We start from the raw sequence: 22,254 nt of genomic DNA on the forward strand, positions 1-22,254 counted from the left end.
AAGTTTGTCATTGTTAAATGAAGAAGCTTCAGAGTCAAGTTCTCACCTGTGTAAACTGGAGTTTAGAATGGAGGTCTGACTGTGACTTGACCTATGGGGATGGAGGGATAGGGGACTGAGGATCCTTCACCCCAAATCACAGCAGAGAATGGCATTCATTGCCAGTCTGACCTATCATCCTTTGTTAGGGTAAGGATACAGTGAGGGGGAACCTTATAAAGGAACAAGGAATAAAAAATAAATAGCCCACAAAATCCCTTCCCTGTGCACACACAAGCTAAGAGCCAAAAGTTGTATTCACTGGGGCTGGGAGTTTGGCCTAGTGGTAGAGTGCTTGCCTAGCATGCATGAAGACCTGGGTTCGATTCCTTGGTACCACATACATAGCAAAACCCGGAAGTGGTGCTGAGGCTCAAGTGGTAGAGCTCTAGCCTTGAGAAAGTCCAAGGACAGTGCTCAAGCCCTGAGCTCAAGCCCAGGACTGGCAAAAAAAAAAAAAAAAGAAGTTGTATTCACAAATATTCCCATCTCTGCATCTTTCATCCTAATCTCTCAAGCAATCGAAACACATTGGGGTGGAACACACAATTCTCATGACTTCAAAAGTGGTGCTCCTCACCTGATCTCAGAATCTTCTAACCCCTCTGAAATTAATACATGAACTAACAACATGCAAGTTTTGTAGCACAAGTTAGATTTTGCACTGGTTGTGAATTGTGACTCATTTGCTCATCTCCAAAAGGTTATATATGTAAGGAAAGTGATAAATACATAAATAAAGAAGAAATCACAAATAACACAGTAATCAGAAGTGCCAGAACATGGTATAGATGGTTACAGGCAAGACATCAATGCAAAGTGAATGGGTTCTCAAGAGTGCTTTTTGAGGTACTCAGAGTGGCAGAAGGACAAGGGACACCAATGTAACACACTAGAAAATTCTGGAGATTTAACTAGATGCATCTACTGGAGCTTTGGAAGCAACAAAAAGGCTCCAATAGAATGAATATGACATAAGATGCAAATAAAAATGTTAGACCAAGTATGAAGTTAAAATAAAAGCTATTCATTTAATAATACATTTTGGTAATTTGAAGTACATTACCCCGTGGCTCCTAGGTCTGGCTCATGAGATTCTGAGAAGATTTAGCCTCACTTGCCTTCTATGTGAATATACTATCCCTGCTTTGTGCCCAGAACCAAGTGATTGTTTTAACCTCCTTGAAAATCATCAAGCTTCTTTCTCAGATGTAGCTGCTGATTCTTTTTCACAGTTTGCTCTTGGTAGCATGGTGTAGTGTCACTGGTAGAAATAAAAAAAAAAGTGAAAGGTTTCAGAGAACCAGAACTGACCAATGAAACATGCACTTGACAATCAAAGATTCAGCCATCCATTCATCCAAGAATATCTTTTGAGCCTCTACCAGCTAAATGTCAGGCATTGAACAAAATTGACAAAGATTTCTTGCCCTTGTGAGGCTTAGACTCAACCAGGAAAACAGACACAACAAACATAATCAACTTCATTATCCTAATATTTTATTATAGAATAAATGTTACACAGAAGGAGATGGAAAGCTGGAGGGGAGGGTTAAAAGATCAAAGAAACACAGAAACACTAAATGATTAAGAGAAGAAAAGAGCTCCCCCGGGCCCTAGTGTTCAGTCCTTCCAGTTCTAAGCTTCAAGATCAAAGAGTTTGATACAAATGTCCCCAGTCTTCTTGCTTAAGCAGAAGACAAAACCAAAGAATCACAGAAAGTTGGTGAGGAGTTTCAGAGCATCACCATGGGTCTGTCATCTAATAGATGACATCCTACACAGTCACCTTACAGATGAGGAAAATGGAGGCACACGTAATTTAAACATAAGTTCATTTACAGGGGGGAAAAAAGGAGGTGGGGGAGGGGAGGAGCAGAAGAATTCCCAAACTGTACAAGGTAAAAATCTGTCTAGCCATGTAGCTTAGTGGAAGAGCCCTTGCATAGCATACATGAGGCCTGAAATTGATCCCCAGAACCATCAAAAGTATTCAATTTTTGGGCTGGACATGATGGCACAACTTCAAGGCTAGCCTGGACCACATAGTAATACCCCATGATTTCAAGAAAGAAAGCAAGAGATAAAGAGAAAAAGGAAGGAAGGAAGGAAGGAAAGAAGGAAGGAAGGAGAAGGGAAGGAGAAGGGAAGGGAAGGGAAGGAGAAGGGAAAGGAAGGAGAAGGGAAAGGAAGGAGAAAGGAAAGGAAGGAGAAGGGAAGGAGAAGGGAAGGGAAGGGAAGGGAAGGGAAGGGAAGGGAAGGGAAGGGAAGCGGAAGAAGAGGAAGAAGAGGAAGAGATAGAGGGGCCGAGAGTGTGGCATATTGCCTAACATGCATTGAAACCCTGAGATGGAGTCCTTGGTTCCACATACACAGAAAAAAGCCCAAAGTGGTGCTGTGGCTCAAGTGGTAGAGCGCTAGCCTTGAGAAAGCCCAAGGACAGTGCTCAGGCCTGGAGTTCTAGCCCCAGGGCTGGGAAGGAAAGAAGGAGAGGGAGAGGGGAAGAGGGGGAGAGGGAGAAGGAGAGAGGAGGGGAAGGGGGGAGGGAGGGAGGGAGGGAGAAATCTTAACATTGTTTCCTGAAGGTCAAGTCCTTTTGGACTTTTTTCCATTGATTAAAAGGTTTGTAGCTATACAAATAACTGGCTTAAGCCATATAATGTCAACAATTAAAGAACAAAAACTTATTTATAAAAACACTTACTTCAGGCCAGGTATTATTGTGTCACAAATAATAATCTCAACCCTCATCAAGCCTGCAATACCCAGACTCAAGACCCCAGAGTTGATGTGTCTGATACTAAGCCACTCCCTAATTCTGCATACACAGTAGCAAAGAATATAACCTTTATCATTACTTAGGAAGCTAACTACTATATTTTTCATTGGAGTTTACAAGAATCAGAACAAATTTGTATATGGAGAACACAACTACTTGAGCTTTACTGAAGAAAACATGACAAAAAGTTGAAACTATTTAATCACTCATACCAAATCAATTAGATACCATTAATTCAATAAAGGGTCCTGACAAGTTTTTACTCTTTCATCCCTGATGCAAGCATAGGGAGAGAAAGAAATAAAAACTCTAAGACACAACTTTTAAAAAATGAAATTCTAGCTGGGTGCTGGTAGCTCATACCTATAATCCCAGCTACTCAGGAGGCTGAGATCTGACCACAGAGGTTCAAAGCCAGCCCCGTAAGGTAGTCCCTGAGACTATCTCCAATTAACCAAGAGCAGTGGAGCTGCGGCTCAAAGTGGTAGAACATCAGGCTTGAGCCAAAAAGCTCAGGGATGGTACCTAGGCTCTGAGTTCAAGCCCTATGACCAAAAAGAAAAAATATATATTAGGGCACATTTAGAGGATTTGTTATTGTTATTGTTTTTAATTAAACCAATCATATGCTTTGGGTTTTGGAAGGGGAGAGATTAAGAAATATAATAAAGAGAATTACATAAGTAAGTTCTGTTTCTGGTTGTTTTTTGTTTGTTTGTTTGTTGTGGGTCATGGAGCTTGAAGAAGGCCTGGGCACTGTCCCTGAGCTCTTCAGCTCAAGGCTACCACCCTACCCTTGAGACAAACGCCATTCCTGTTTTCTAGAGCTTAATTGGAGATAAGAGTCTCAGGTTCTTTTGTGATTGGGCTGGCTTTGAACCTTGATCCTCAGATCTCAGCCTCCTGAGTAGCTAGGATTACAGGTGAGAGCCACCATGCCCAGCTCCAAAGAGTAATTTTAAATGGCTTAATATGCAATTCTTTGGGGCCATTCTTTTGAGTACCAAAATGTGCAAGGCACTGCAAAAAATATAAAAAGAATAGAAGAATCCTTTTCTTCAGGAAGCATTGAAAAGATTAGGATGAGGTTTGTGCACAGGTAGACGAAAACATGTAAGAGAACTGTTATAGGGAAAGGGAGGAACTAACTCCAAGCTTTACAGCAGCCAATATGCAGAAGAAACACGATATGTTCTAAGATTCAATGTCCATAGGATAAAAATAAACCAGTTGCTTAGAGAAAGCCCAAATATTTTTGATTGGTGAGATCAGAAAGAGGCTTTCCTGGTGGTTCCCCAAAAGAAAATTCTCATTCTCTTTAATGTAGTAAAAATCCTGAAGATACAGTTTTGACAATAAACAATGATTCATTAAAGAGCAGTTTGAGAGGCCCTAATGAAAACCTTATTTATGTATTGTCTATCACCTTCCACCAGAATCAACATCAGTGGGTATGTGGACCTTGCTTGCCTTGTTCTCAGAAACAATTCCAGTGCTTCTGGCACATAATAGATAATCAGCAATTTAGGAGAAATGAGTGAATGAACCAATGGGTAATCAATCAAGCCAATATACCAGTAATGGGTATCAACCCAGTCCTGAAAAACCATCTGTGCCTCATAAACATTTACTGAGCAAATCTCTCATCTGGTGAGGAAATAATTTTTATATATTTTGTGATCTGTGGTTCTTTGGGATCTTGATGTCTTTTCTAACACCTGGCTCTGAGTTTTGACACATACTGGCCCCTGGCTCATTTCTATTAAATTGGATGCCTTGTGCACTGTTGTCCGAAGGAACAGCTTCTGTATTAAAGAAGATACAGATGGACTGACCTTGACTAGACTTTGACTGACCAATGAGAGGGTAATTGTGGAGAGATAGATTGTTGTAGGTTGAGAGCCAAAATTTTCTTGGGCCCTTCACTAATGAATTATCTGAACTTTTATCTCTGGCCTAACTTGTAAGTAACAGATAAACTCCTCAGAAATAATCACTAAGCTCAGCCGACTTCTAGTCTCCACCACTCCCAAAGCTAAAAATGCTCTAAGATTCTGAAGCCTATAGAAGTCATTTGCCTGTTTTGCTGTAACCACCTGTCTGGTGCTCTCCAATGTAACTGGTAAGTATATTGACTCATGACTTAGTATTCTGTGACTACAAAGTTGATATAACCTCTTCAGTTAGTGGAACATGTGGCTCGAGCTACCAGGAATCCAGGTTCCTAGGCCAACCACACTTGTGTTTGCCTCAGAAGAAACCATGTCCTTATTTCCTCTAAAACAGAATATTATTTTGTATCTTCAGTCACTAGCTAATAAAAACCCAAGGGACTTTACTTCTAAACTTCAGTTTGTCTCATCTTTTCAATCACAAGGAGTCTGGCTTTTTGTTCTTGTTTGTGGCACTGGGAATGGAACCCTGGGCTTCTTGCATGCTCTACCATTGCTCCAAGCTTTATTCAGCCCAGGCATCTGTTGTTATTTCACAAGGCACATAGTACTTCCCTCCCAGGGGAAAGGAGATCCTCAGAGTAGTCAAGGTCACCAGCTGGCTGTACTATCAGAGGTCTGGTCTAGATCCCAATTATGACTTCAATTATTTAGCCTCTCTTCACTTCAATTCCCACAAGAGATTAGCAAACCTGTTGTTGTAAAGAAGCCTACATCCTTACAGCTACCAGTCAGTCCTGAATCCCTTATTACTCCCTTATCATTTTTAAATTGTTCAACTCATGTCAGAATGATTCTAATACATAATGGCAGAACTGAGCAGGCCATTATGTAAAATAGTAGGGAATTATGTTTACAAGGCATTAATCCTCCATTTACTTTTCATGACCTCATAGCATTTCAGTAGACATGGGAGACTTCAATGTGTTTCTTCTATCATTCCCAAGACTTCCCAGCACCACAGCAAAATAATTCCCTAAGATATGACAATGTCACACTGGAAAGTAATTTCCTTTCACTTAATTTCCAACACAGGAAATAACAGGACCAACAGGTAAGGGCAGAGCACATAAATAGCACCTATTAAACACAACACATAATGACATCACCTCAGCTTAAGAAGGATTTTGAAAAAAAATGATAATAAAGAGCTTAATGCAAATGTAAGTGCATCTCAGTCAAATGCATGACATTATTCAAATCCCTCAGGGGTACAATTTCATTTGGAAGTAGAAAGCAGCTTTCTGACTGGCACAGAAGGGGAGCCACGCAGGTAAGACTCCACCCCAGAAAGGTTTGCTGAGATTCTCACAGGCAGGCAGAGCAGCAAGTCTGCCAAAGGAGATATTTTTCAAAGAACCACTCTTTGAAGACCAAATTCAAAAGATCATCCTCTCATGAATCGTGACATTATTGTATAGCACAGAAAGAAAATGCATTTGTAGAAGGAAACACTGTCAGAAGCTTTTATTTGGTGACTAGAAAACAAAACAAGCTAAGTTTCTGTGGCCCAGGTGCATATAAGGACAGAAGAATAAGCAGTCAAGAGAACTTTTGTTCCTGCTACAAAACTAAGGCTTCCCACCCAAACAGCGGCTTACAGAGCCACTCTTGATTCTCAGGGCTTCTAAATCATGTTGACTGGAACACATTTTCTCAAAGGTAAACAGAGAAAATTGTAGTGCTGGAGGTGATAAATATCCTGCTTATATTATCCTCAATACCTGCTTTTACCATTTCGGTTTATCCAAAATGGTTTCAAAAGACTAAAATGCAAAGACAAATACGTTTTACTTTAAACCCAATCACTCCTGCTTAAAAAATCAATCTTGACTTAAGCTTCTGAGGAATAACAGCATATACAGTAACTTTTATCCAAAATCAGATGGCAAAAGGGTAGTACCTAGAAAAGAAAGCAGGGTAAGGGTTAGTGGCTAAGTCAACAGAGGTATTGAATAATAGAACTTGGCAAGAACTCAGATACTTTCCAATTGAAGAATGTGGTGCCAATTTTGTGCTTGCTCGTATTAACAAGGAATTTTTTTCTAAACATAGAATTCAATATCTAAGGAATTTAAAGCACTTAATAATTAATTTGATCCCCTACTAGATTCTTTTCTAGTGGAAAACAAATTCTGCAAGATTTATTTTACCCAAGAAAAACAAAAAGCATACAGATGAAGTGAATGGCTTAAAGTTAAAACACATACTTCTAACTCATGGCCAGAGTCAGCCTGGAATATCCTTCTTGCATGAATCAGGCTCGGAAAGAGTCAAGCAGAAACAGAAATCCCTCATGTCTCTTCAAAGACTGCACACTTATTATAAAAAAAAATGCCCACCAATGTGTGAAATATTTTAAGAACAACTCTTCCAAGGCAGTCTTATGCATAAAATATTCTTTTAAAACTTTGAACTCTAGCAAATTTGGTCCTTTGAAAGTATAATTTGATATCTATAGATTAAAAGTACCTTTAGGAAAAAAGTAAATCCTCAAACTGGGTAGTATTTTTAATTAAAAGCATATGTGCTTTCCGTAAGTGGCTTGTAAACCATGCTGGCCCTCCATATCTGCAGCTTTCACGTCAACTTAGCACAGATCAAAAGTCTTCCCCCCAAATTCTACACAGGTACAGACTTCACTTCACTTTATTGTCATTACTCCCTGAGCAATACAACTATTTACATAGTATTTATACACAGCATTAAGTGTTATGAAAAATCCAGAAAAGATTTAATGTGTAAAGGAGGATTGTGTAGCTTCTACACAAATAATATGTCATTTTCCACAAGAATATAAAAATATAAGAGCTCAGTACCCTTGAAGGAACCCATTACCCACAGAGTCAGAGGAATGACTGCACTTACAAAGAAAATTCTCTAGAACTGTTCCAAAACTACTTTCCAATAAAAGCTATCTCCTTCAAAGATTTCTTTGAAGGACTTCTTCACTGATAACTTAACAGCCCTATCTGTTATTCACTCCTCCATGATATCCAATTCATCCTACAGACATTTATGGTACCTCTGATGTGTACTAGGGACTGTGGTAAGTTTGATAGATGTGAGAACAAACCAAATAGGCCCACTGTCTACCCTCATGAAGAAGACTAAGAGAACAATTAACATAAGCATATAAATGTGTGTGGGGGGAGATATGGTGATATAAACACCCAGCTAGTAAAGAAATGTTCTAAGGATAACATTAGGCTGAAGCTGAGCAGAAATTAACAAATGGGACTGAGATGGAGCTATAAGCAGAAGGTGAGGTGGGGGAAGAATAGTGTTCCGAGAAGAATCAACAGCAAAGGCTCAGTGACTTTTTAAACAGTATGAAATGATGTATTAAAAGGCTTTAAAATGAAAGACGGTAGTCCTTAACTACTGAGAATTCAGTAGTCGTTAAGTATTTTGATTAAATGAGAAGTTATGAGCTTTGTCTGCAAAGACAATCAGAGAACTTTGTTTATACTGAGGATTTCATCTACCCAGAGAGCAATGAGGAACTCCAAGCAAATTTCAAGTGGGAAGGAGGGCAAGAGAGGGAGAGGGATGTGAGGAATTCTACTCTACAACCTAGAGTGATGCCTGGTTGGACCACTAAAGGTAGGCACAGAAGAAAAGGTAGTGTTAGTCAAGAGGAAGATAAATGGATGGATTCGAGATTGTAATGGTCTAAAAATAGGGAAAAAATGTGTTCAGGAACTCATTTATTTTTTCAACTTCACGCCTCATGGTTATGGTAGCTCTGTAGCATATATATAATGAAGAAAAAGTAGCAAAGAGAAAAATAAAACTTAAGAAGTATCTCGTTTTATGTAAAAATGTGCATTCCTGAAAAATTGTGCTACACCTGGGTAATAAAACAATGTATACCTTCAGACATATCACTGAGTAAATATTTCTCCCCTGCATGAAAGCATACACTGAAAAATGCAAAACAGATTACCATAAAACTATACATCAAGAGAAATGTAAACTACTATCTTGATTATTTCCATACATCATTTTTCCTTAATTACAGGGCATGCAAATTGGGTGATTTTACAACTCTGAGAAGATGGTATAGTTGAGAAGTTTAATAATCACCATCAAGCTTCATAGTAAACCATTCAGCAAACAACTAGAATGTCTAAGAAGCATGCAGAGATTTAGATCTATTCTTTTAGCAATGAGTTTAACCACAAGGAAAAGTCATTTTTCTACCTGGATTTCTATGACATTCATTGTCCAGTTCACATTCCCCAGAAAATGCAACTTTCTCCTAAATCTGGTCACAATAAATACTGGGTTATAATGTCATAGAAATTGTTAAACAACTGGGCACGGTGGCTCACACTCACGCCTGTAATCCTGCCTACTCAGGAGGGTGAGATCTGAGGATCACAGTTCAAAGCCAGACCTGACACTAAAAAATCCCTGAGACTCTTATCTCCAATTAATCACCAGAAAGTAGGAAGTGGCACTGTGGCTCAAGGGGTAGGATAGTAGCCATGAGCTGACAAACTCAGGAACAACACCCAAGCCCAGAGTTCAAGTTCCACAACAGACCAAAAAAAAAAAAAGCAATTGTTAAACAAAAATTACAGAAACTCATTGTTTTGGACTAAGTTCCTGCACAGACTAAACTGAAAATCAAAATGAAGTCACAGAAGAATTCTCTACCACTACCAGGTGCAGGGGCCCACACCTGTAATCCTAGCTACTCAAGAAGTTGAGACCTGAGGATCAAGGTTCAAAGCCAGCCTGGACACAAAAGGACCAGCCTCCTGAGTAGCTAGGATTCTAAGTGTGAGCCACCTTGCCTGGATAGTTCCTAAAAATTCTGAAATAGCCACTCCATTCTTTGTTTTGTTTCCTGCTATCTATAAAACCTGACTGTAAAATCTTTGCTTGGACCATCTTAGCACTTTTCCTATTTACTAGAATCAAAATGCTCCTTTCCAGAATCAAAATGAAGCTGATGACAGAATAAAAAATACTACCCAGGGGCCAGGAGTTTGGCCTAGTGGTTAAAGTGCTTGCCTAGCATGCATGAAGACCCGGGTTCGATTCCTTGGTACCACATACACAGACAAAAGCTAGAAGTGGTGCTGAGGCTCAAGTGGTAGAGCTCTAGCCTTGAGAAAGTCCAAGGACAGTGCTCAGGCCCTGAGCTCAAGCCCAGGACTGGCAAAAAATAAAAAATAAAAAAAAATACTACCTGTTCTCAATTATATGGGGAAACTAAAAAGGTTGACCTCAGAGAAGAAAACAGGAAAATAATTAGTAGAGGCTAGACTAGGGAAGGGTCAGGAGACAGATTTCCACAGCAAACTGCAGCAAAGCCAAAGAGCAAGTGAAACTAAATCCATGATACTTCACACACACACACACACACACACACACACACACACACACACACACACACACTCGTGTGTGGTTACTTCTTGTATGTTAAGTGTCTGGACTGGAAGGTGGAAATAAAAAGGAAAGGAGCTAACAAATGGAGAGAGGAATGGAGGGCAAACAAATACAGTCATAATATTAAACATACATACGTGAAAACAGTACTAGGAAATTTGAGAGATAGGTGGAGATGGGATATAAAGGAGGGAGAGAATGATGGGAGTGACTGATGAAGATGCATTGTACAAATAAATAGACATGTTAAATTGACACCTCTTGTACAACTATTCAAAGCTTTAAAAATGGAAAATATAAGATACCCTACTACAAATGAATGGGTACAGAAAATGTGGTATATATACACAATGGAATTATACATAGCCAACAGACAAGATAAAATAATGGCATTCGCAGGGAAGTGGATGAATCTAGAGCGAATCATGTTGAGTGAGACAAGTCAAGACCTAAGGAACAAAAGGCGCAAGGTATCCTTAATATGTGCCTATTAAATCCAAAGAGTACAAGAGCGAGGACTCAATAACTGCATACCCAATGCTATGGACATGGTAATGGAAATATAAACATAACTATATAGATATAAAAACCTATGACTCTATAGACATAATATTTTACTTTCTAAAATTAATGTTTCTATGAAATACAAACCCTTAGCCTAATTTTGATTAAGTTCTAAATACTAAGTCCCAGTGATTGTAAATAGAGATTCTTGAACATTCGTTTGTTAAACCTGTTTAGGCTGAACCTACATTATTGGCTTGAGATCTAAAAGGCAGGATAACATGAGGTATAGGAGTGGGATGGGGGAGGTTGGGACAATTATAAGGAGGACTCCTGCTTCTGATTGTCTGAGACTGGCAGTGTAGGCAGTTTATACCTAGCGCTCTGCTGTGATAATGGATATGCCAGGCCTCAACATACAGCTAGGAATATGAAACAATCTGATTTGTTTGGTCCTAAGACGACTGCTGATTAGCTTCCCTCCTTTAGACTTCCATCCTCTAGACTAAATATTTTTCTTAGAATATATACCACAAAAAGCCTAATTTTATACTGAAACAACCACATATTTTTGTATCTAACACAAAACGATGAGTACAACAGCTCAGATGGGATTACACTAGCCTCATAAGTCAACACAAATGTACCATCTCAATACCAATTCCAGGAGCTAAACAAAGACAGTCTAATCTTGAAATTTTTGTACCTAGAGTTCATACCACCTCGTACAAAATGCAGCTTTTGGTCTGGAAAGAAAATCAATATGAAAATTACTAAAAAAAAAAATACAGAATCATAGTAAGCCAATACACTAACTTCTGAAGACTAAGTGCACTTTGAAACATGCTATTTTTGGTGATCTAAGTTAAAATCCAGGTGTTATTTAAACAAGAGATTCTACATAGAAATTTCAATGTCCCCATCAAAAACAAAGCAAAACAAATAAACAAAAAAACCAACCTTATTACAGCACTAAAGTATATATAAAATACCTTGAATAGTCTATAGAAGGACTATCGTGAAACTAGCCATTACTTATTACATTCATGTTTAGGCCTGAATTAGACATATAATGCTATTTTAAGAAATAATATACTTCTGACATGTGACAACGCTTTTGAACAAAATGCAGTGCTCTGTGTTATATGGTTATATCTAAATTATACCTCGAAATGTTTCAGCACAAGGTTAAGAAAATGAAATTGCAAAGACTCTTAATAGTTTTTTTTTTTGAGGGAAAATATGGTAAAGCAGGTTGAATTTAGAAATTCAAGTCTCAAGCTTTCTAACACGGTACAAGTACCCAGAAGAGTAATTTACAGAAGCGTATTTATCACCATGAGCTCTACCAGTGGTTGCTCTCTGTGGGCCAACTTGCAGCTCACTTGGACGTTTTATGATCACATTAGAAAGGTTGAAAGATAGGGCTCTTCCTGTAATAAAATTGTTGAGCCTTTTATAATTTTATCTGTTTGACAGAGATGTTGTGAAAAGGTAGTTTACCAATGAGTCCTCAAATACACCCAAGCTACACTGCTCACCAATATACAGGTAAGAAGGATAGAAGTTGATCAGATCTAAGCCCCAGGTCAACTTACCATGCTAAGTAAAGGGATTTTCATTTGTCCTTATCTTTTTCTTTGAAAAGACAAGAAATAGTTCTTGAAAGCAGAGAACTTGAAGGATTAACCAAGATAGTAGAAATCTTAAATTGAGGTTTAAACTGCGGATTAAGCTAATTCCCGCCCACCCACCTCTCCCCCAGAATCTGAGAAGACTGAAAAATCTTGTTTGGTGCTGAGTGTGAAGGCTCACCCGGTAATCCTAGCTACTCAAGAGGCTGAGATCTGAGGATCAAGGTTCAAAGCCAGCCCAAGCACAAAAGGACCTGAGACTCTTATCTCCAATTAACCTCTAGAAAACACCTCTAGAAAAGGTGAAGTGGTACTTGGCTCAGGGTAGGGCAGTACCCTTGAGCTGAAGAGCTCAGGAACAGTGCCCAGGCTGAGTTCAAGCCCCAGGACCCACAAAAAAAAAAATATTGTTCAGTACACTGACCATTTTTTGTTAGGTGCCTTTTGTTTTGTTTGATGACTATTCTCTTTTCTTTTCTTTTTTTTTGCCAGTCCTGGGGCTTGAACTCAGGGCCTAAGCACAGTCCTTGGCTTTCTCAAGGATAGTACTTTCCCACCTGAGTCACAGCACCACTTCCAGCTTTTTCTATGTATGTGGTACCAAGGTCTTCATGCATGCTAAGTAAGCACTCTACCACTATGCCAAACTCCCCACCCGGTAGATTCTTTTACAACCTGTTTCTAAGGCTAGGCATGATAGTGCATGCCTGTGATCTCAGCTACTTGGAAGGCAGGAGGAGTAGGATGATCATGTTCACGGCCAGCAGGATGCTATCCAAAAACAAACTACAGCAAAAGAACTGGAGGTATGAATCAAGTGGTGGAGCACTCTTGCCTAACAAGTTCATAGCCCTGAGTTCAAACCCTAGTACCAAAGGAAAACAAACAAATAAACAAAAACCTATTCCTCTTCTCCAACCAGATTAGGTATTCATTCTTAGGATTTTGATCATTTAAACTAAGGGGAAGAAGTCAGGTCCTCTTTCTGGCTTGCTGCAGTCATGTTGGGAAAAAACTTGATTTAAGGAGATAACACACACAGGTCGTTGAGGAGTACTTTAGGCTTTCCTGAGACCCAACACACTTCTCCCACACATGTGGAACCAGTAAATCTTCCTTCTGCATTTCTATCATTTGAGAAGCCAAAAATCCCAACATAAACCCTATCATGACTCCTGAAGATTATAAATGCTCTTCTAGCTTCTTGTATTTCTTTCCAGTACAAATAACATTTCATCACAGTCTGATTTTCTGGGAACTGGATACATATCTGTCACCATCATGTGTGGCTTTGCTGACATATAACATAGTACTTCTATTGAGCCTCCCCAACAGTTCCTAGGAGAATGCTAATAAATTTCAATACACAGACAAAATACCATGCATTGATTATTGTCTCCAAATTAGGACTTCTATGTGCTAACTTATATAACCCTCAGAGACATCCCCAGGAATGAGCATTCCTACCTTTCTTCTTCCCTCCCCCGTGCTCATCTCTTCACTTCCACGGTACTGGGCTCAATCCTAGAAAGTTACCAATATTAAATAAATGCTCTACCAGACTCTCCAGCCCCAAAGAATAATTTTTTGTGGTTTTCTTTCCTTTTTTCTCTTCCTTAAATAAGAGAACATATCTCACATGTTGCCCAGGCTAGCCTCAAACTCATGACCCTCCTGCCTCTTCTGTAGAATAAATAACTGGAGCTACAGACCTACATCAACACACCTGGCTCTCCATTTTGCAGATGCAGAAGCTAAGGTTCATAATAGGAAAGTAATTTGTCCAAGGTCACATATTTACTAATGAATAAGTAGATCAGAGAACTGAATCACATTTGTACCCAAATTACATCCTCTTTCCACCATGTCCATGAAGCCTTATTCAATAATAAATCCTTGCTAATTAACCCACCAGAGGTATAACTGATCAAAGTTCTCCATTTAACCCTAAATTTCCACTAACCCCAAAAGTGCATGATCTTCCATCATTAAAACTAACATGAGTAAATTCATGTATGAATAAATGAGTGATATGAAAATCAGTCCCTTGAAAACGTTATAATGCAATTTCTTCAAAATTGCTACTGGCAACCTGAAGACTAAATGCTGGCATTTCTCTTAAAGTAATGGGGAAAAGGAATGAATATTTAAGACCACTCTGTCAGAACAAGTTGTATACAACTCCCTTGGCAGTGATATTTCAAAAACAGCAAAAAGAGATTGGTGAGGACCTGTCAATGTGTGACACGCCTACAGTTCCCCAATGCTCAGAGGAATATTCTTCTGTCACCATTAGATACTAATCATTATTGAGCACTCCCTTGGCTTAGAGGCAAGAACAAAAAGTCTTTTGGAAGAAAATGGCTGTCTTCGTAGCTTATCAAGGAAAGAGCCTAGGCAACCAGCAATAGCAACTTACTAGCATGAAGGCTGAATCACTAGCTCTCATCAAGAAGCTTCAGGATAACTTACTCAATTCCTCTGGGCATGGTGCAGTTTACCTGTCATCCCACCCATCTTGGAAGTATGAATGAGAAGATCACAGTCCAGGCCAAGTAAAAATAAAACCTTATTCAAAGATTATACAGTGAAGAAAGAGTTGAGGACATGGTAAGAGAGAGAGAGAAAAATACATCAAATGAGATCATAAACATAAAAGTACTTTAGAAGCATAAACTGACAAGGAAATGTAAATTACTTCGGTTCTTGATGTGTCTACTACAAATGCACAGACCTGGGAAGTAGGGAATTGCATGACTTGAAAGAAATAATTAGGTCTAGACAGAAGGAATATGTTAGCTTTTCTCCTGTGACAGAACACTTAGCAAAAACAACTTAAAGAAGGACAGATTTAGATTCCCAATCTCAGAGTTTCAAACTACAATAGCCATGACACACAAACTTGAACAGAACATTACCATGTGCAAGAAGATTTTTTATCTCATGGCAGACAAGAAGCAGAGTGAGACAGGAAGGGAGCTGGGAGCGGGTATTACACTGCAAAGTACACCGTCAGCACCACCTAATCCCTCCAACCAGGCCCCCACCTCCCACTAAAGTTTTCAAAATTGTGCCACCAACTAGGGACCAATCGCTGAACTAGAGGAAGCATTGTTATAGTCAGACTACAGCAAGGAGTCAGGCAACAGGAAAGAAAGGGAAAGAAAGCTCAAGATTCTGCTTAACATAGAGCCCTTTACCTTCCCTACTGGGGCCCCTGGGGGATGAATGAGACATTTCATGGAGGGGAAGCCTACAGATTGGGGGGTGGGGAGTGGTGCAAGCACATATGCCCCTAATTTCCCCTTTTTTTTTTTCCTAGGTAGATCTGAGTGCTTTTAAAAAATTAGGAAGCAAACACTCAATGAAAGAAAGACAATACTAGGAGCAGTGGTGTATGCGAGCATTTTTGCTCCTAAAGGAATATATAATCGAGCTGGAAGGGAACAGTAAATACACAAATGCTAACATTCAACTCATCAAATAACATAAGCTGCAAAAATTTCAGATGTTTCAGATTCCAGGAAATTGCTATAGGAAAAAGAATGCCAAGGAATGGAGAACACAACAACTGAACCAGGCTTTACGAGTGCACATCCCTGGGATAATTAGGAAGAGGAAGGACTGCTCATGACAGAGGTGGGGAAGGTATGTTGGGAATGAGGAATCGACCAGTATGGCAGCTGATACAGAGAATCTCCATGGGTCATCAGGTCACAAGCACCCTTAAGTAGCAGGGGCATTTGTGTGTTGTGTTGTGTGTTATGCTTATTAGCAGAATTATATTACAAGGTACAGTGATTATAGAAGCTAAGAAGTCCCCAGATCTGCAGCTGATAAACTGTAGTACAGGAAAGCCAGTGATGTAAGTTTCTATTTGTGTCTGAATCTAAAAGTAGAAGACCAATATCCCAGCTCCCTCAGAGAGGGAGGAAGTCAAGAGAAGAAAGGAGCAAGAGAAAGAGAAAGATATTTTTCTCTCTCTCCCTCCTTCCCCCCTACACACACACACACACACACACACACCTTCACAAATTGAGTAAGTTCCACCCACTCTGACCTTGTTAACTACATTCTGAAACACTCTCACAGACACACCCAGAATGGTTAACTGGGCAACCTTTTTCAGAGGCTAGTTGACATAAAATTAACCATCACACCCAGTGATTGAGTCATTACCTACTAGGAAACAAGAACCATAATTGGTGGTGAGCAAAGATAAACTTCATTAAGCAAGGTAAAAAAAAATATATAATTATCCATGCAATAATAAGACCATCAACATTTACAGGATTCTACTCAATACAAGCAACTTTGATAGGTGATGACAATGTGACTTTACTTCTAACTCCCTACAGGTCTTAACTTTTTTTTTTTGAGATAGGTAGCCCAGGCTAGTCCTGAACTCACAATCCTCTCCTTCAAACCACCGGAGTGCTAGGATTACTGTATTGTGCCACTACCTATATTCCTTTGATTTAATTTGTTATCTGAGTGGAGGAGGAAGCCTAGGACTCCTAAATTCAGCAGTGAGGATGCAGATTAAGGAATTAAGCACAACAATGAGAAGAAAAAACTGAGAGCTGGCTCCTGATTGGAGCACAGCAGGCTGAGTCAGTAGGGCTGACTCAACAAGCCCTGTCAAACATACTCTTCCTGTGATTCATAGTGAAGAAATGCCCACTCCTCAGTGACAACCCAAGTCAGGTAGGATTAGTTTGAGAAAAGAGAGAGAGGGAGGGGGGAGCCATCCCCAAGTGCTGCAAGCTGCTTCTTCTTACTATCTATAGCAACTTCAAAATTCACTTTTCAAACAGGATATGCCAAGTCCCATACAGTCAGCCAGCAGAGACATGCAAGGAGGAAATTCAGAGGTCAAACCCAAGCAAGGTGATAAGAACCTAACATTAGCTATTAAGTTTTAATATAATTAGGTCAATATCGAGTAGTTTGCTGAAGAAAAACAAGGTCAAAGTTGTCAGATTTTTCAAGAGGAAACTATTAGATCTTGCTTAAAGTAAGACAAAAGTGCAATTTTGAAATATGTACAACTTTTTTAAATGTACAATTTTTTTTCCAGTCTTGGGTCTTTAACTCAGAGACTCGTCACTGTCCTTGAGCTTTCTCAAGACTAGTAGCACTCCATACTCACTCTGATTTATAATAAACAACACCAACCTAAAGTAAATCCTCACTAAATACAAGCAAAACAGAAAACACTTACTTTGAGGAATAATGTATGCTCTAATGAGTTAGAAAAATGGGGCGAGGCTACACAAAGGCATCTACCAACTCTTTAACGTGGTCATAAAAAAAGTACCATAGGAATTCCTAAAATGTTCATACGTCAATATATCTGGGTCATGAAATCTAACAAAATATCTATTTCACATCTTATACACATACACACACATACATGTGCGCAAAAATCAATTCCTAAAATTTTGTGTGAGCCCAAAGATCCTAATGTTGACTCTAAACCAATATTTCAGCAGAGGTTAATTTCCAGGATACCAGGAGACGAGTCATTCCTCTGTATTCGACCAAACCTTGTGAATTTTCTGAACTCCTTAATGGCATGTCCTAGAATAATGTTATTTTAAAAATATTTTTTTTAATCTATGCTTCATGAAAACTAATTAGCAGATCATCCAACAACTGCTGAGTATTTTTATAGCTGTTATCAATTACTAGCTTCTCTTTGGGGAAAACATTAAAACTAAAAAGAACCTGAGATGGGAGAAAATGAGGTGAGTTCCATCTAAAAGTCTGGCATCTTTCATTAGGCTGATCTCACATGATCATAGATTCCTAACTTCTGTTTTCACCCTCATACATAAGGAAGAAGATGTTTATATAACTCAACATGATTCTATTAGATATACACACATATATTTGTCTATGCATTATTTTCTCTATTTTCCTCCTACACGTATAGTCTTAAGCACTCTAGAACCACTGTGAAAATGATTAAGTAACAGCACAATATAGCTTGTGGCGAAGAACTTTCTTAATCACAAAGCACTAAAGACATGTTTTCTTCTGTTAATTTCTTTTCTAATACTCTTGTAAAGAAGCCAGCTACTCTGCAGGTAAGGAAGGGGGATCACAGTTCAAGGCCAGCAGAAGGAGATCAAGCTATCTGGTTAAAACTGAAAGGGCTGGAGAACACAGGTTAAGTGGTAGTTGTCTGAGACCTAGAGTTCAAAAACTCAGAACCGGGAAATAAATTAATCCAGGACCATAATTTCACAACAATGTTTACCTCCAATTTCTGTATGTTTGTACATCTGATTTTTCATTTGTTGTTATCTATTATCTTCCTAGCATAGAAAGATTTTAGCAGAAAGTGTTTTGATTCAAACTCCAGAGACAGAGTACAGAACTGTCCATCAGGGCCGGGAGTTTAGCCTAATGGTAGACTGCTTGCTTAGCATGCGTGAAGACCCAGGTTTGATTCCTCACTACCACATATACATAGAAAAAAACAGAAATAGTGCAGTGGCTCAAGTGGTAGAGCTCTAGCCTTGAGAAAGCCCAAGCACAGCGCTCAGGCCGTGAGTTCAAGCCCCAGGACTGGCAAAAAAAAAAAAAGAAAAAGAAAAAGAACTGTCCAGCAATGAGTTGCTAGCTAGGCAGTTGGGCATACATGATGTGATAGATCTACATATCTTGAATTCACCTTGGTGACACCCTGTTTTTCTTGCCCTTTCCTGCAGGTTTTGTTGTTGTTGTTGTTTGTCAGTCATAGGGCTTGAACTCAGAGCCTGGGTGCTGTCCCTGAGCATTTTTGCTCTGTGATCCTCAGATCTCAGTCTCTTGAGCAGCTAGGATTATAGGCCATGAGCCACCAGCACCAGATTCACAGTTTTATCCTATTCCTAAAACTATAAAAACAAATGACCCAGAACTCCATTTGTGTCGAAGTAGACACACAATTTTTAAGAGTTTTTGCAGAAAGGGACTGTGGCTAATCAGTCTTCACATTTCTGAAAAAAATACCTAAAGACAATGAGCATGTCTTCCTAACAAGTAAGCTTAGGAACTGAATGTCCTGCTCAATTTCTGTTCAAAAATCACCAAAAGTTCTCCAAATAAGAACTCTGGTTGTGGTTTACAAGGTGAGGCAACTAGTGTCTAGTTGCCTTGTGACTAGTTGCCTAGTTGCAGGAGTGAACTGGAGGTCAGACAGGTGACCCTGACAAACAGGCACGGTACATTAAGGAGAGGAAATCTTTCCCCTAGTTCGTTAATCAACAGGATAAAAGTGATTAAGCAGGAATTATTTTTCGATGACCTATATAATTTCATCAGAGCTGCTATGGCTATTAACAGGCAGCAGCTGACATCCTACAGAGATGGATTTGATAGCAGAGCCCTACCAGAGAGGCCAAGGAGCGAGGCCTAATTTACAGCGAAGGGGCAATTTCTACCCTTCCTCTCCCCGAGGGCTGTCTCCTTAGCTCACAGCTCTTTTCCCTCCCGGGGGAGTTTTCTGGGTCCCTGGACGGCTAAGGCTAAAACACCTAGTGCGCCGCCCAAGAGGGATCTGTCATGAGTGGAAGGGCGACGCAGGGATCCTTCTCCAGACCCGCTCACGCGATTCCCAAAGCGCCTCCACCACCACTGACCCAGCTTGAGCTAAAACCAAAGTTCTAACTCCCTCGCACAAGCAGGGTTAACAAGGGAGCTTTTGTTGAGTCCCCCGCGGGACTCGGGCGGGCGGGCGCCCACACGCGCGCGCGCACAATCCACAGCCACCGCGACCTGAATGCAGTGTCGCCGGCAAATGCATGGAATTGCGCCACAGCCACCCAACAATGAAGTCCTTGCACCCGGAGAGCGTTGCAAACCTGAGCGGCACCGCCTGGGCGTCGGGCGGGGTAAGTAAGCAGGGAGGTTCCCGAGGACCAGACGTCTCATCCTCAGCCAGCCCTCGCCACCATCGGCCCCGACCCTCCACCCCCCGCCCCGGGAATCCAGGCGCTCGGACCCCCGGGACCAGGAGAGGGCGGAGAGCCTGATGACAGCTTCCACCCTCCCCACCCCCCACCCCGCGCCCCGTCAAAACAAGCTGGGATTCCCCCCCTCCCCGGGGTCAGCCACGGAATAACGCCGCTGGCCGGAGCGACCCGGGTCCCCGGCCCCCCCAAACCCGTCCCTCCCACCCCAGAGGGCGAGCCGCCGGCTCCGACACCCGAAAATCGGGGAACCCTCGCCTGAGCGAGCCGCACGTACCTGTCGGCCGCGGCTCCTCCTCCCCGCGCTGTGCCCGGACGGTCACAAAGTTTGTGTGGCGGCTGGGGACGCGGGTGCCCCCAGCGCCCACCCGAACCGGCACTGAGTGACAGGAAGGCGGCTCCCCCGCGGCCCGGGACCCGACGCCCCGCGCTCGCTTCGCGGCCCAGGTAGAAGCGTGGGGAAGGAGTGGGGGGATCCTCGAGACTCCGCTCCAACTCAGCCTGAGAACCCGCAGGAAAGTACCAGGCCGGGGAAGGTCGGAGCGCAACTTTGGGAGGTGCGTCAGCCGGTGGCGGAGCCGCGGGTCCCAGGCTCTCCCCGCCCTCCCCGTCTCTTCTCCCTCCCCCCCCCGCCCCCCCCCCCCGCCCCAACAGTGCCCTCGGGAGCACGGGCGGGGCGGGGCCCAACCTGCCGGCTGATCTCAAAGGAAGCATGCCGCAAGCCACACCCCCCGCCCCAGGCCACACCCCTCTGTCCGAGGCCACGCCTCCACGCGAGGCTCCGCCCCGGAGGCTGGCACACGTGGCCGCCAGGTGCACGCTGGCCGCCAGCAGGGCGCGCGCCAGCCCTTGGGTTTCCTAGGAGAAGAAGGTGGAGCTTTTGAGAGAAAGTTTCCACCGAAACTTGAACTGTGGCGGACGCTGGTGGCCACGTGAGGCTGGGAGGGCGAGGAGGAGGAGGAGGGCGGGGCTGGGGTGGCGACCCCACCCTTCGCGCATGCGCCTGACCGTGAGCGACCCAGAGCCGCGTTTCCCGCGCTTCCACACGTGGCCGGCGGACCACCGAGGTCCCGCGACCCCGGGATGGGAGCGCGGACCCCGCAGCAGCCCCGTCTCCCTCGCGCCTGCCTCTCGTTCCCGGGGTGCACTTGAAGATGACGGGAGGGCCTTGTGGAGGTGAGTCAGGAGATGGGCAAGCTCCAGGTTATCACCCGTCAACTCCCTGAACGGGAAAGGGGGACCTTGTGTCAATAAGGTGACAGGATGAGGGGTGGGGTTTTTGCCTTTTGGGGGTAACCTAACCTCAACTGTGGAGTGGGGCAGGCTTCCACACGTCCTCTGACAATGCCCACCCCGGACTGGGGGGCTCTTCAATGTGAACAGTCCCCCACCGCGACGGGGCCGGGGAGGAGGGGGCGCGGGGGGGACGGGTCCCTGGCACTGCCGGTGCCTCCGCCCCACCCCTCGTCCGCGTGGCCCCGAGCTCTCCACCCCCACACACACACCTTGTGTCTCCACGCTCTGCTTTCTGGACTGGAAGTCGCGGAGAAGAGTCGGAAACTCTGGGTTAGAAGCTCTCCCGGCCTCTTCGCGGCCCTGTGGTTGCTGTGGCTGAAACTTGCGGTGAGCCTCAATCCAGGCGGGTGGAGCAGAGGCGGATGTGGGGGCCCTACCCCCCCCCCGACCACGGCAGCTGGCGCCTCACCAACTTCCTTGGAGGAGGAAATGGTTTCTTCTCGTCATCCTGGATGAATGGTTTCTGGAGATAACCCAAATCAGTGCCTCTAATGTCAAGTTCTCTCTTACGGCCCGTGTAACTGGAGAGAAGCAGCCAGCTTCGTATGTGCCACATGGGTGTACACCACCCCACTGAGCTTGTAATGGCAGCAGCAACAAAGGTTAGATTTGCCCGATGTCTGTCAGGATTCACCAGCTTTCACCTGTAGCAAAGTGCAGCTGAATGTGGGTCCTAAATAAAGCCG

The 22,254-nt window shown here is 42.3% G+C and overlaps 1 protein-coding gene across 1 annotated transcript in view; it reads right to left on the reverse strand.

Moving 5' to 3' along the window:
- Fhip1a (FHF complex subunit HOOK interacting protein 1A) overlaps positions 1–20,828 on the reverse strand; it is a 147,610-nt gene extending 126,782 nt beyond the window's left edge. Inside the window, exon 1 of the mRNA XM_090356862.1 lies at positions 20,550–20,828. The gene's annotated coding sequence lies outside the window, so the exon portion shown is untranslated. The remainder of the gene's footprint in view (positions 1–20,549) is intronic.
- Between the last annotated feature and the right edge of the window lie 1,426 nt (positions 20,829–22,254).

This window comes from Megascapheus bottae, chromosome 23 (assembly GCF_031878675.1).
Source record: "Megascapheus bottae isolate mThoBot1 chromosome 23, mThoBot2.hap1, whole genome shotgun sequence".
Taxonomy (NCBI): domain Eukaryota; kingdom Metazoa; phylum Chordata; class Mammalia; order Rodentia; family Geomyidae; genus Megascapheus; species Megascapheus bottae.